This window comes from Stegostoma tigrinum, chromosome 15 (genome assembly GCF_030684315.1).
Source record: "Stegostoma tigrinum isolate sSteTig4 chromosome 15, sSteTig4.hap1, whole genome shotgun sequence".
In the NCBI taxonomy this organism is placed as follows: domain Eukaryota; kingdom Metazoa; phylum Chordata; class Chondrichthyes; order Orectolobiformes; family Stegostomatidae; genus Stegostoma; species Stegostoma tigrinum.
The window spans coordinates 15626755-15639598 of record NC_081368.1 but is presented as its reverse complement, the minus strand read 5'-3'; the positions used below and the strand labels follow the sequence as shown (position 1 = coordinate 15639598).

Sequence of the window (12844 nt, the reverse complement as noted above, 5' to 3'; positions counted from 1 at the left end):
GCAATAGCACAGACACACATCAAGTCAGCATTACCATTCCGACTCATCAATTTCTTTTCCATTTGTATTGCTGTAAGTCTTTACATTGACATTGTACTGTAAATTGAATCTACGTGCTCAGAATATATGAGTTCCGGACTGGCTCACGCTGCCTTCACGGACACCCTGCGCTAAAAATAAAGACGCCGCTGCCGCACAAGGTAAGTTCTCACACGGAACAATACAAACCCCACCCACTGCCAAAGGACAGCAACAGCAAGTACTGGAGGTAAGAATAATAGGTACTGTCAGGCTGGTGGGGGAAAAAAAAACCTCAAGACTGTAGTTCATGACTATACAGCCAACAAACCACTCAGAATGCATTCTCTTCCTCTAACTCCCCATAAGAAGAGTAAGAACAATCATCAAAGGTCAAGAGCAGCTGCACAAAGCAACACTCCAGACGAACTTCATGCTCAGAAGAAAACACTCTCAATCCTCCTCGTGGCTTGTGAGACCGGACACTCAAGAACCCATTTCTCTAGGCAACAACTATAGAAATGATCCCTAAGAGTATCATCTTAACAACAGCACCACTCCAAATCACATCGCAATAGCACAGACACACATCACAGTTACTCTTACTGTTTGCATTCATCAATGTCTCTTCTGTTTGTATTGTCGCAAGTCCTTTAATTTATATTGTTTTGTAAATTAAACACATGCAATCAGGTTATTTCCCAATTATTATATTGAAACTATCTTGATCCCCATACTCTGATTCCTACAGACTTTTCAGCTGACCAATCAAAGGTGCATCACTGTCAATGAGTAGGCAGAGTCACCAACACTTGCATATTCATGACTCAGAGCGACATTGTATTATTGCTGGATAAGTCATAGAATGATTTGACAATCTAATGATGATCGTGAGTCCACTGTCGATTGTCGGAGAAACCCGTCTGCTTCACCAGTGCCCTTTAGGGAAGGAAACTGACATCCTTACCTCCAGAAGTACGGAAATGTGGTTGACTCCTAACTGCATCCTGGGCAATTAGGGATGGGCAATAAAATGCTGCCTTTCCAGCAAAGCCCTCCCGTGAATGAAAAAAGAAAATGAAAAGGTTGAGTTTCACTGAGCCCCTCACTGTGTCCAGCATTTCTGGTGGGGACTATGCTCTTCCCCTTCTCCCCCGTGATCTTGTTTCAACATTTGGCAAATGAATCCTTCCTACTCATATAACTACCCAGATGCCTTTTAAATGTTGTAATTGTACCTGGCTCCACCACTTCACCTGGCAGCTCATTCCATCCACACACTACCCTCTGCGTAAAGAAAATTGACCCTTGTATCCCGTCTCAATCTTTCCCCTCTCACCTTAACCCAATGCCCTCGAGATTAGGGCTGCCCTACCTGGGGAAAAAGATGCTGGTTATTCATCCTATTCATGTCCTACTGCTTTTATAAACATCTATAAGGTCATCCCCCAGCTTCTGTCACTCCAAGGAAAATAGCCCCAGCCTATTCAAACTCTCCCTCAAGCCCTGCCAACATCTTTGTAAATCTTTTCTGCACCCTTTCAAGTTTAAAACATCTTTCCTTCAGCAGGGAGATAAGAATTATAAGCAGTATTCCAAAAGTGACCTAACCATTGTCGTCTACAGCCGCAACATGACACTCCCAACACGTATGCAGAATCCAATAAAGTTAGAAATCACATGACCACCAGGTCACAGTCCGACAGACAAACTGGTGGCTGCAAAAACACAGCAAGTCAGACAGCATCTGCAGGTAAGGAGCTGTCAACATTTTGGGTATTGCTTTTGTTCAGGACTGGATGTGGCGTAGAGAAAGCTACAAATAAAGAAAGGGGTGAATGGAGAGGACCAGAAAGTCAGCAATTAGTGGACATTGGAAATAGGTACAATCTGGCCGGCTGTTGGAGAGGAGAAAAGTTCAACTATTTCCCATATGACCACAAGACATAGTCGTGGAAGTAAGGCCATTCGGCCCATTGAGACCACTCCGCCATTTAATCACGGGTGACGGGCATCTCGACGCCACTTAGCCGTATTCTCCCCGTAGTCCTTAATTCCTCGCGAGATCAACAAATTATCAACATCTGCCTTGAAGACATTTAACGTCCCAGCCTCCACTGTACTCTGTCACAATGAAATCCACAGGCCCACACCCACCACGCTCTGGCTGAAGAAACATCTCTGCACTTCGGTTCAAAGTTGACACCCTCTAACTTTCAGGCAGTGGTCACGGGTACTAGTCTCCCCAGCAACCTTCCCAAAACCATCTATTACCTACAAACAAAAACCACTCAGAACGCATTCTCTTCCTCTAACTCCCCATAAGAGAGTAAGAACAATCATCAAAGGTCAAGAGCAGCTGCGTGAAGCAACACTCCAGACCAACTTGCTGCTCAGAAGAGAACACTATAAATCCTGCTGGCGGCTTGTGAGACCAGACACTCAAGAACCCTCTGAGATAATGGGAACTGCAAATGCTGGAGAATCCGAGATAACAAAGTGTGGGGCTGGATGAACACAACAGGCCAAGCAGCATCTCAGAAGCACAAAAGCTGATGTTTTGGGCCTAGACCCATCATCAGAGAGCTACTAGTCAAGAACCCTTTGTTGCCTTTCTGGTCCTGTGTTTCCATCAAACCCACCACAGGGCGTCATTACATAATAACAAACCACTCAGAAGGCATTCTCCTCCTCTAACTCCCCATAAGAGAGTAAGAACACTCATCAAAGGTCAAGAGCAGCAGCTAAATGCAACACTCCAGACCAACTTCATGCTCAGAAGAGAACACTCTCAATCCTCCTCATGGCTTGTGAGACCAGACACTCGAGAACCCATTTCTCTCGCCAACTACTATAGAAATGACGCCTAAGAGTATAGTCTTAAGAAAATCACTCCTCAAAATCACATCGCAATAGCACAGACACACATCAAGTCAGCATTACCATTCCGACTCATCAATTTCTTTTCCATATGTATTGCTGTAAGTCTTTACATTGACATTGTACTGTAAATTGAATCTACGTGCTCAGAATATATGAGTTCCGGACTGGCTCACGCTGCCTTCACGGACACCCTGCGCTAAAAATAAAGACCCCGCTGCCGCACAAGGTAAGTTCTCACACGGCACAATACAAACCCCACCCGCTGCCAAAGGACAGCAACAGCAAGTACTGGAGGTAAGAATAATAGGTACTGTCAGGCTGGTGGGAAAAAAAAACAAACCTCAAGACTGTAGTCCATGACTATACAGCCAACAAACCACTCAGAATGCATTCTCTTCCTCTAACTCCCCATAAGAAGAGTAAGAACAATCATCAAAGGTCAAGAGCAGCTGCACAAAGCAACACTCCAGACCAACTTCATGCTCAGAAGAAAACACTCTCAATCCTCCTCGTGGCTTGTGAGACCAGACACTCAAGAACCCATTTCTCTAGGCAACAACTATAGAAATGATCCCTAAGAGTATCATCTTAACAACAGCACCACTCCAAATCACATCGCAATAGCACAGACACACATCACAGTTACTCTTACTGTTTGCATTCATCAATGTCTCTTCTATTTGTATTGTCGCAAGTCCTTTAATTTATATTGTTTTGTAAATTAAACACATGCAATCAGGTTATTTCCCAATTATTATATTGAAACTATCTTGATCCCCATACTCTGATTCCTACAGACTTTTCAGCTGACCAATCAAAGGTGCATCACTGTCAATGAGTAGGCAGAGTCACCAACACTTGCATATTCATGACTCAGAGCGACATTGTATTATTGCTGGATAAGTCATAGAATGATTTGACAATCTAATGATGATCGTGAGTCCACTGTCGATTGTCGGAGAAACCCGTCTGCTTCACCAGTGCCCTTTAGGGAAGGAAACTGACATCCTTACCTCCAGAAGTACGGAAATGTGGTTGACTCCTAACTGCATCCTGGGCAATTAGGGATGGGCAATAAAATGCTGCCTTTCCAGCAAAGCCCTCCCGTGAATGAAAAAAGAAAATGAAAAGGTTGAGTTTCACTGAGCCCCTCACTGTGTCCAGCATTTCTGGTGGGGACTATGCTCTTCCCCTTCTCCCCCGTGATCTTGTTTCAACATTTGGCAAATGAATCCTTCCTACTCATATAACTACCCAGATGCCTTTTAAATGTTGTAATTGTACCTGGCTCCACCACTTCACCTGGCAGCTCATTCCATCCACACACTACCCTCTGCGTAAAGAAAATTGACCCTTGTATCCCGTCTCAATCTTTCCCCTCTCACCTTAACCCAATGCCCTCGAGATTAGGGCTGCCCTACCTGGGGAAAAAGATGCTGGTTATTCATCCTATTCATGTCCTACTGCTTTTATAAACATCTGTAAGGTCATCCCCCAGCTTCTGTCACTCCAAGGAAAATAGCCCCAGCCTATTCAAACTCTCCCTCAAGCCCTGCCAACATCTTTGTAAATCTTTTCTGCACCCTTTCAAGTTTAAAACATCTTTCCTTCAGCAGGGAGATAAGAATTATAAGCAGTATTCCAAAAGTGACCTAACCATTGTCGTCTACAGCCGCAACATGACACTCCCAACACGTATGCAGAATCCAATAAAGTTAGAAATCACATGACCACCAGGTCACAGTCCGACAGACAACCTGGTGGCTGCAAAAACACAGCAAGTCAGACAGCATCTGCAGGTAAGGAGCTGTCAACATTTTGGGTATTGCTTTTGTTCAGGACTGGATGTGGCGTAGAGAAAGCTACAAATAAAGAAAGGGGTGAATGGAGAGGAGCAGAAAGTCAGCAATTAGTGGACATTGGAAATAGGTACAATCTGGCCGGCTGTTGGAGAGGAGAAAAGTTCAACTATTTCTCATATGACCACAAGACATAGTCGTGGAAGTAAGGCCATTCGGCCCATTGAGACCACTCCGCCATTTAATCACGGGTGACGGGCATCTCGACGCCACTTAGCCGTATTCTCCCCGTAGTCCTTAATTCCTCGCGAGATCAACAAATTATCAACATCTGCCTTGAAGACATTTAACGTCCCAGCCTCCACTGTACTCTGTCACAATGAAATCCACAGGCCCACACCCACCACGCTCTGGCTGAAGAAACATCTCTGCACTTCGGTTCAAAGTTGACACCCTCTAACTTTCAGGCAGTGGTCACGGGTACTAGTCTCCCCAGCAACCTTCCCAAAACCATCTATTACCTACAAACAAAAACCACTCAGAACGCATTCTCTTCCTCTAACTCCCCATAAGAGAGTAAGAACAATCATCAAAGGTCAAGAGCAGCTGCGTGAAGCAACACTCCAGACCAACTTGCTGCTCAGAAGAGAACACTATAAATCCTGCTGGCGGCTTGTGAGACCAGACACTCAAGAACCCTCTGAGATAATGGGAACTGCAAATGCTGGAGAATCCGAGATAACAAAGTGTGGGGCTGGATGAACACAACAGGCCAAGCAGCATCTCAGAAGCACAAAAGCTGATGTTTTGGGCCTAGACCCATCATCAGAGAGCTACTAGTCAAGAACCCTTTGTTGCCTTTCTGGGCCTGTGTTTCCATCAAACCCACCACAGGGCGTCATTACATAATAACAAACCACTCAGAAGGCATTCTCCTCCTCTAACTCCCCATAAGAGAGTAAGAACACTCATCAAAGGTCAAGAGCAGCAGCTAAATGCAACACTCCAGACCAACTTCATGCTCAGAAGAGAACACTCTCAATCCTCCTCATGGCTTGTGAGACCAGACACTCGAGAACCCATTTCTCTCGCCAACTACTATAGAAATGACGCCTAAGAGTATAGTCTTAAGAAAATCACTCCTCAAAATCACATCGCAATAGCACAGACACACATCAAGTCAGCATTACCATTCCGACTCATCAATTTCTTTTCCATATGTATTGCTGTAAGTCTTTACATTGACATTGTACTGTAAATTGAATCTACGTGCTCAGAATATATGAGTTCCGGACTGGCTCACGCTGCCTTCACGGACACCCTGCGCTAAAAATAAAGACCCCGCTGCCGCACAAGGTAAGTTCTCACACGGCACAACACAAACCCCACCCGCTGCCAAAGGACAGCAACAGCAAGTACTGGAGGTAAGAATAATAGGTACTGTCAGGCTGGTGGGAAAAAAAAACAAACCTCAAGACTGTAGTCCATGACTATACAGCCAACAAACCACTCAGAATGCATTCTCTTCCTCTAACTCCCCATAAGAAGAGTAAGAACAATCATCAAAGGTCAAGAGCAGCTGCACAAAGCAACACTCCAGACGAACTTCATGCTCAGAAGAAAACACTCTCAATCCTCCTCGTGGCTTGTGAGACCGGACACTCAAGAACCCATTTCTCTAGGCAACAACTATAGAAATGATCCCTAAGAGTATCATCTTAACAACAGCACCACTCCAAATCACATCGCAATAGCACAGACACACATCACAGTTACTCTTACTGTTTGCATTCATCAATGTCTCTTCTGTTTGTATTGTCGCAAGTCCTTTAATTTATATTGTTTTGTAAATTAAACACATGCAATCAGGTTATTTCCCAATTATTATATTGAAACTATCTTGATCCCCATACTCTGATTCCTACAGACTTTTCAGCTGACCAATCAAAGGTGCATCACTGTCAATGAGTAGGCAGAGTCACCAACACTTGCATATTCATGACTCAGAGCGACATTGTATTATTGCTGGATAAGTCATAGAATGATTTGACAATCTAATGATGATCGTGAGTCCACTGTCGATTGTCGGAGAAACCCGTCTGCTTCACCAGTGCCCTTTAGGGAAGGAAACTGACATCCTTACCTCCAGAAGTACGGAAATGTGGTTGACTCCTAACTGCATCCTGGGCAATTAGGGATGGGCAATAAAATGCTGCCTTTCCAGCAAAGCCCTCCCGTGAATGAAAAAAGAAAATGAAAAGGTTGAGTTTCACTGAGCCCCTCACTGTGTCCAGCATTTCTGGTGGGGACTATGCTCTTCCCCTTCTCCCCCGTGATCTTGTTTCAACATTTGGCAAATGAATCCTTCCTACTCATATAACTACCCAGATGCCTTTTAAATGTTGTAATTGTACCTGGCTCCACCACTTCACCTGGCAGCTCATTCCATCCACACACTACCCTCTGCGTAAAGAAAATTGACCCTTGTATCCCGTCTCAATCTTTCCCCTCTCACCTTAACCCAATGCCCTCGAGATTAGGGCTGCCCTACCTGGGGAAAAAGATGCTGGTTATTCATCCTATTCATGTCCTACTGCTTTTATAAACATCTGTAAGGTCATCCCCCAGCTTCTGTCACTCCAAGGAAAATAGCCCCAGCCTATTCAAACTCTCCCTCAAGCCCTGCCAACATCTTTGTAAATCTTTTCTGCACCCTTTCAAGTTTAAAACATCTTTCCTTCAGCAGGGAGATAAGAATTATAAGCAGTATTCCAAAAGTGACCTAACCATTGTCGTCTACAGCCGCAACATGACACTCCCAACACGTATGCAGAATCCAATAAAGTTAGAAATCACATGACCACCAGGTCACAGTCCGACAGACAACCTGGTGGCTGCAAAAACACAGCAAGTCAGACAGCATCTGCAGGTAAGGAGCTGTCAACATTTTGGGTATTGCTTTTGTTCAGGACTGGATGTGGCGTAGAGAAAGCTACAAATAAAGAAAGGGGTGAATGGAGAGGAGCAGAAAGTCAGCAATTAGTGGACATTGGAAATAGGTACAATCTGGCCGGCTGTTGGAGAGGAGAAAAGTTCAACTATTTCCCATATGACCACAAGACATAGTCGTGGAAGTAAGGCCATTCGGCCCATTGAGACCACTCCGCCATTTAATCACGGGTGACGGGCATCTCGACGCCACTTAGCCGTATTCTCCCCGTAGTCCTTAATTCCTCGCGAGATCAACAAATTATCAACATCTGCCTTGAAGACATTTAACGTCCCAGCCTCCACTGTACTCTGTCACAATGAAATCCACAGGCCCACACCCACCACGCTCTGGCTGAAGAAACATCTCTGCACTTCGGTTCAAAGTTCACACCCTCTAACTTTCAGGCAGTGGTCACGGGTACTAGTCTCCCCAGCAACCTTCCCAAAACCATCTATTACCTACAAACAAAAACCACTCAGAACGCATTCTCTTCCTCTAACTCCCCATAAGAGAGTAAGAACAATCATCAAAGGTCAAGAGCAGCTGCGTGAAGCAACACTCCAGACCAACTTGCTGCTCAGAAGAGAACACTATAAATCCTGCTGGCGGCTTGTGAGACCAGACACTCAAGAACCCTCTGAGATAATGGGAACTGCAAATGCTGGAGAATCCGAGATAACAAAGTGTGGGGCTGGATGAACACAACAGGCCAAGCAGCATCTCAGAAGCACAAAAGCTGATGTTTTGGGCCTAGACCCATCATCAGAGAGCTACTAGTCAAGAACCCTTTGTTGCCTTTCTGGGCCTGTGTTTCCATCAAACCCACCACAGGGCGTCACTACATAATAACAAACCACCCAGAAGGCATTCTCCTCCTCTAACTCCCCATAAGAGAGTAAGAACACTCATCAAAGGTCAAGAGCAGCAGCTAAATGCAACACTCCAGACCAACTTCCTGCTCAGAAGAGAACACTCTCAATCCTCCTCATGGCTTGTGAGACCAGACACTCAAGAACCCATTTCTCTAGGCAACTACTATAGAAATGACGCCTAAGAGTATAGTCTTAAGAAAATCACTCCTCAAAATCACATCGCAATAGCACAGACACACATCAAGTCAGCATTACCATTCCGACTCATCAATTTCTTTTCCATATGTATTGCTGTAAGTCTTTACATTGACATTGTACTGTAAATTGAATCTACGTGCTCAGAATATATGAGTTCCGGACTGGCTCACGCTGCCTTCACGGACACCCTGCGCTAAAAATAAAGACCCCGCTGCCGCACAAGGTAAGTTCTCACACGGCACAACACAAACCCCACCCGCTGCCAAAGGACAGCAACAGCAAGTACTGGAGGTAAGAATAATAGGTACTGTCAGGCTGGTGGGAAAAAAAAACAAACCTCAAGACTGTAGTCCATGACTATACAGCCAACAAACCACTCAGAATGCATTCTCTTCCTCTAACTCCCCATAAGAAGAGTAAGAACAATCATCAAAGGTCAAGAGCAGCTGCACAAAGCAACACTCCAGACGAACTTCATGCTCAGAAGAAAACACTCTCAATCCTCCTCGTGGCTTGTGAGACCGGACACTCAAGAACCCATTTCTCTAGGCAACAACTATAGAAATGATCCCTAAGAGTATCATCTTAACAACAGCACCACTCCAAATCACATCGCAATAGCACAGACACACATCACAGTTACTCTTACTGTTTGCATTCATCAATGTCTCTTCTGTTTGTATTGTCGCAAGTCCTTTAATTTATATTGTTTTGTAAATTAAACACATGCAATCAGGTTATTTCCCAATTATTATATTGAAACTATCTTGATCCCCATACTCTGATTCCTACAGACTTTTCAGCTGACCAATCAAAGGTGCATCACTGTCAATGAGTAGGCAGAGTCACCAACACTTGCATATTCATGACTCAGAGCGACATTGTATTATTGCTGGATAAGTCATAGAATGATTTGACAATCTAATGATGATCGTGAGTCCACTGTCGATTGTCGGAGAAACCCGTCTGCTTCACCAGTGCCCTTTAGGGAAGGAAACTGACATCCTTACCTCCAGAAGTACGGAAATGTGGTTGACTCCTAACTGCATCCTGGGCAATTAGGGATGGGCAATAAAATGCTGCCTTTCCAGCAAAGCCCTCCCGTGAATGAAAAAAGAAAATGAAAAGGTTGAGTTTCACTGAGCCCCTCACTGTGTCCAGCATTTCTGGTGGGGACTATGCTCTTCCCCTTCTCCCCCGTGATCTTGTTTCAACATTTGGCAAATGAATCCTTCCTACTCATATAACTACCCAGATGCCTTTTAAATGTTGTAATTGTACCTGGCTCCACCACTTCACCTGGCAGCTCATTCCATCCACACACTACCCTCTGCGTAAAGAAAATTGACCCTTGTATCCCGTCTCAATCTTTCCCCTCTCACCTTAACCCAATGCCCTCGAGATTAGGGCTGCCCTACCTGGGGAAAAAGATGCTGGTTATTCATCCTATTCATGTCCTACTGCTTTTATAAACATCTGTAAGGTCATCCCCCAGCTTCTGTCACTCCAAGGAAAATAGCCCCAGCCTATTCAAACTCTCCCTCAAGCCCTGCCAACATCTTTGTAAATCTTTTCTGCACCCTTTCAAGTTTAAAACATCTTTCCTTCAGCAGGGAGATAAGAATTATAAGCAGTATTCCAAAAGTGACCTAACCATTGTCGTCTACAGCCGCAACATGACACTCCCAACACGTATGCAGAATCCAATAAAGTTAGAAATCACATGACCACCAGGTCACAGTCCGACAGACAACCTGGTGGCTGCAAAAACACAGCAAGTCAGACAGCATCTGCAGGTAAGGAGCTGTCAACATTTTGGGTATTGCTTTTGTTCAGGACTGGATGTGGCGTAGAGAAAGCTACAAATAAAGAAAGGGGTGAATGGAGAGGAGCAGAAAGTCAGCAATTAGTGGACATTGGAAATAGGTACAATCTGGCCGGCTGTTGGAGAGGAGAAAAGTTCAACTATTTCCCATATGACCACAAGACATAGTCGTGGAAGTAAGGCCATTCGGCCCATTGAGACCACTCCGCCATTTAATCACGGGTGACGGGCATCTCGACGCCACTTAGCCGTATTCTCCCCGTAGTCCTTAATTCCTCGCGAGATCAACAAATTATCAACATCTGCCTTGAAGACATTTAACGTCCCAGCCTCCACTGTACTCTGTCACAATGAAATCCACAGGCCCACACCCACCACGCTCTGGCTGAAGAAACATCTCTGCACTTCGGTTCAAAGTTGACACCCTCTAACTTTCAGGCAGTGGTCACGGGTACTAGTCTCCCCAGCAACCTTCCCAAAACCATCTATTACCTACAAACAAAAACCACTCAGAACGCATTCTCTTCCTCTAACTCCCCATAAGAGAGTAAGAACAATCATCAAAGGTCAAGAGCAGCTGCGTGAAGCAACACTCCAGACCAACTTGCTGCTCAGAAGAGAACACTATAAATCCTGCTGGCGGCTTGTGAGACCAGACACTCAAGAACCCTCTGAGATAATGGGAACTGCAAATGCTGGAGAATCCGAGATAACAAAGTGTGGGGCTGGATGAACACAACAGGCCAAGCAGCATCTCAGAAGCACAAAAGCTGATGTTTTGGGCCTAGACCCATCATCAGAGAGCTACTAGTCAAGAACCCTTTGTTGCCTTTCTGGGCCTGTGTTTCCATCAAACCCACCACAGGGCATCATTACATAATAACAAACCACTCAGAAGGCATTCTCCTCCTCTAACTCCCCATAAGAGAGTAAGAACACTCATCAAAGGTCAAGAGCAGCAGCTAAATGCAACACTCCAGACCAACTTCATGCTCAGAAGAGAACACTCTCAATCCTCCTCATGGCTTGTGAGACCAGACACTCAAGAACCCATTTCTCTCACCAACTACTATAGAAATGACGCCTAAGAGTATAGTCTTAAGAAAATCACTCCTCAAAATCACATCGCAATAGCACAGACACACATCAAGTCAGCATTACCATGCCGACTCATCAATTTCTTTTCCATATGTATTGCTGTAAGTCTTTACATTGACATTGTACTGTAAATTGAATCTACGTGCTCAGAATATATGAGTTCCGGACTGGCTCACGCTGCCTTCACGGACACCCTGCGCTAAAAATAAAGACCCCGCTGCCGCACAAGGTAAGTTCTCACACGGCACAATACAAACCCCACCCACTGCCAAAGGACAGCAACAGCAAGTACTGGAGGTAAGAATAATAGGTACTGTCAGGCTGGCGGGGAAAAAAAAAACAAAGCTCAAGACTGTAGCTCATGACTATACCACCAACAAACCACTCAGAATGCATTCTCTTCCTCTAACTCCCCATAAGAAGAGTAAGAACAATCATCAAAGGTCAAGAGCAGCTGCACGAAGCAACACTCCAGACCAACTTCATGCTCAGAAGAAAACACTCTCAATCCTCCTCGTGGCTTGTGAGACCGGACACTCAAGAACCCATTTCTCTAGGCAACGACTATAGAAATGATCCCTAAGAGTATCATCTTAACAACAGTGCCACTCCAAATCACATCGCAATAGCACAGACACACATCACAGTTACTGTTACTGTTTGCATTCATCAATTTCCTTTCCATTAGTATTGTACATTGTACATTCCATTAGTACATTGTACTGTGAATTAGAAACACAAGATCAGGTTATTTTTCCAATTATTATCTTGAAACCGTCTTGATCCTCAAACTCTGATTACCATAGACTATTCAGTTGACCAATCAGAAGTGCATCCCTGTAAATCAGTATGCGGAATCACCAAGACTTGCATATTCATGACTCAGAGCGATATTGCATCGTTTACGAATAAGCCGTAGAACTATTTGGCCTATTAAAACTGCACCAACCCTCTGAAGAGCATCCCACACAGACCCAGGAGTTTTTTAAATTTCAAATATTCATAAAAACATCCTGATATATATACCTAGTCTCTGAAGCAGTTCAGCTCTGAAAAGTGGGAAATAAAGAAACAAACAGGCATTGGAATTTGACTCTATCCAACAAACAAGAAAGACATTTCTAGTAAAAGACTATATTTACAAATATTTCATAGAATC

At 44.4% G+C, this 12844-nt stretch overlaps 9 non-coding genes and 4 pseudogenes across 9 annotated transcripts; all 13 read right to left on the bottom strand.

The window, feature by feature from the left end:
- Positions 1-347: 347 nt before the first annotated feature.
- LOC132210587 (small nucleolar RNA U3) lies at positions 348-562 on the bottom strand. The gene has a single exon (XR_009446732.1). It is a non-coding gene; the product is annotated as a small nucleolar RNA U3 (small nucleolar RNA).
- A 1742-nt stretch (positions 563-2304) lies between these two features.
- On the bottom strand, positions 2305-2507 carry LOC132210602 (small nucleolar RNA U3; annotated as a pseudogene).
- A 179-nt stretch (positions 2508-2686) lies between these two features.
- On the bottom strand, positions 2687-2900 carry LOC132210591 (small nucleolar RNA U3). Its single transcript, XR_009446736.1, has one exon. It is a non-coding gene; the product is annotated as a small nucleolar RNA U3 (small nucleolar RNA).
- Positions 2901-3276: 376 nt separating this feature from the next.
- On the bottom strand, positions 3277-3491 carry LOC132210583 (small nucleolar RNA U3). Its single transcript, XR_009446728.1, has one exon. It is a non-coding gene; the product is annotated as a small nucleolar RNA U3 (small nucleolar RNA).
- Positions 3492-5233: 1742 nt separating this feature from the next.
- Positions 5234-5436, bottom strand: LOC132210601 (small nucleolar RNA U3; annotated as a pseudogene).
- A 179-nt stretch (positions 5437-5615) lies between these two features.
- On the bottom strand, positions 5616-5829 carry LOC132210590 (small nucleolar RNA U3). The gene has a single exon (XR_009446735.1). It is a non-coding gene; the product is annotated as a small nucleolar RNA U3 (small nucleolar RNA).
- A 376-nt stretch (positions 5830-6205) lies between these two features.
- Positions 6206-6420, bottom strand: LOC132210586 (small nucleolar RNA U3). The gene has a single exon (XR_009446731.1). It is a non-coding gene; the product is annotated as a small nucleolar RNA U3 (small nucleolar RNA).
- Positions 6421-8162: 1742 nt separating this feature from the next.
- Positions 8163-8365, bottom strand: LOC132210600 (small nucleolar RNA U3; annotated as a pseudogene).
- Positions 8366-8544: 179 nt separating this feature from the next.
- Positions 8545-8758, bottom strand: LOC132210592 (small nucleolar RNA U3). The gene has a single exon (XR_009446737.1). It is a non-coding gene; the product is annotated as a small nucleolar RNA U3 (small nucleolar RNA).
- A 376-nt stretch (positions 8759-9134) lies between these two features.
- LOC132210585 (small nucleolar RNA U3) lies at positions 9135-9349 on the bottom strand. Its single transcript, XR_009446730.1, has one exon. It is a non-coding gene; the product is annotated as a small nucleolar RNA U3 (small nucleolar RNA).
- Positions 9350-11091: 1742 nt separating this feature from the next.
- LOC132210599 (small nucleolar RNA U3) lies at positions 11092-11294 on the bottom strand (annotated as a pseudogene).
- Positions 11295-11473: 179 nt separating this feature from the next.
- On the bottom strand, positions 11474-11687 carry LOC132210595 (small nucleolar RNA U3). Its single transcript, XR_009446740.1, has one exon. It is a non-coding gene; the product is annotated as a small nucleolar RNA U3 (small nucleolar RNA).
- A 378-nt stretch (positions 11688-12065) lies between these two features.
- LOC132210582 (small nucleolar RNA U3) lies at positions 12066-12280 on the bottom strand. The gene has a single exon (XR_009446727.1). It is a non-coding gene; the product is annotated as a small nucleolar RNA U3 (small nucleolar RNA).
- Between the last annotated feature and the right edge of the window lie 564 nt (positions 12281-12844).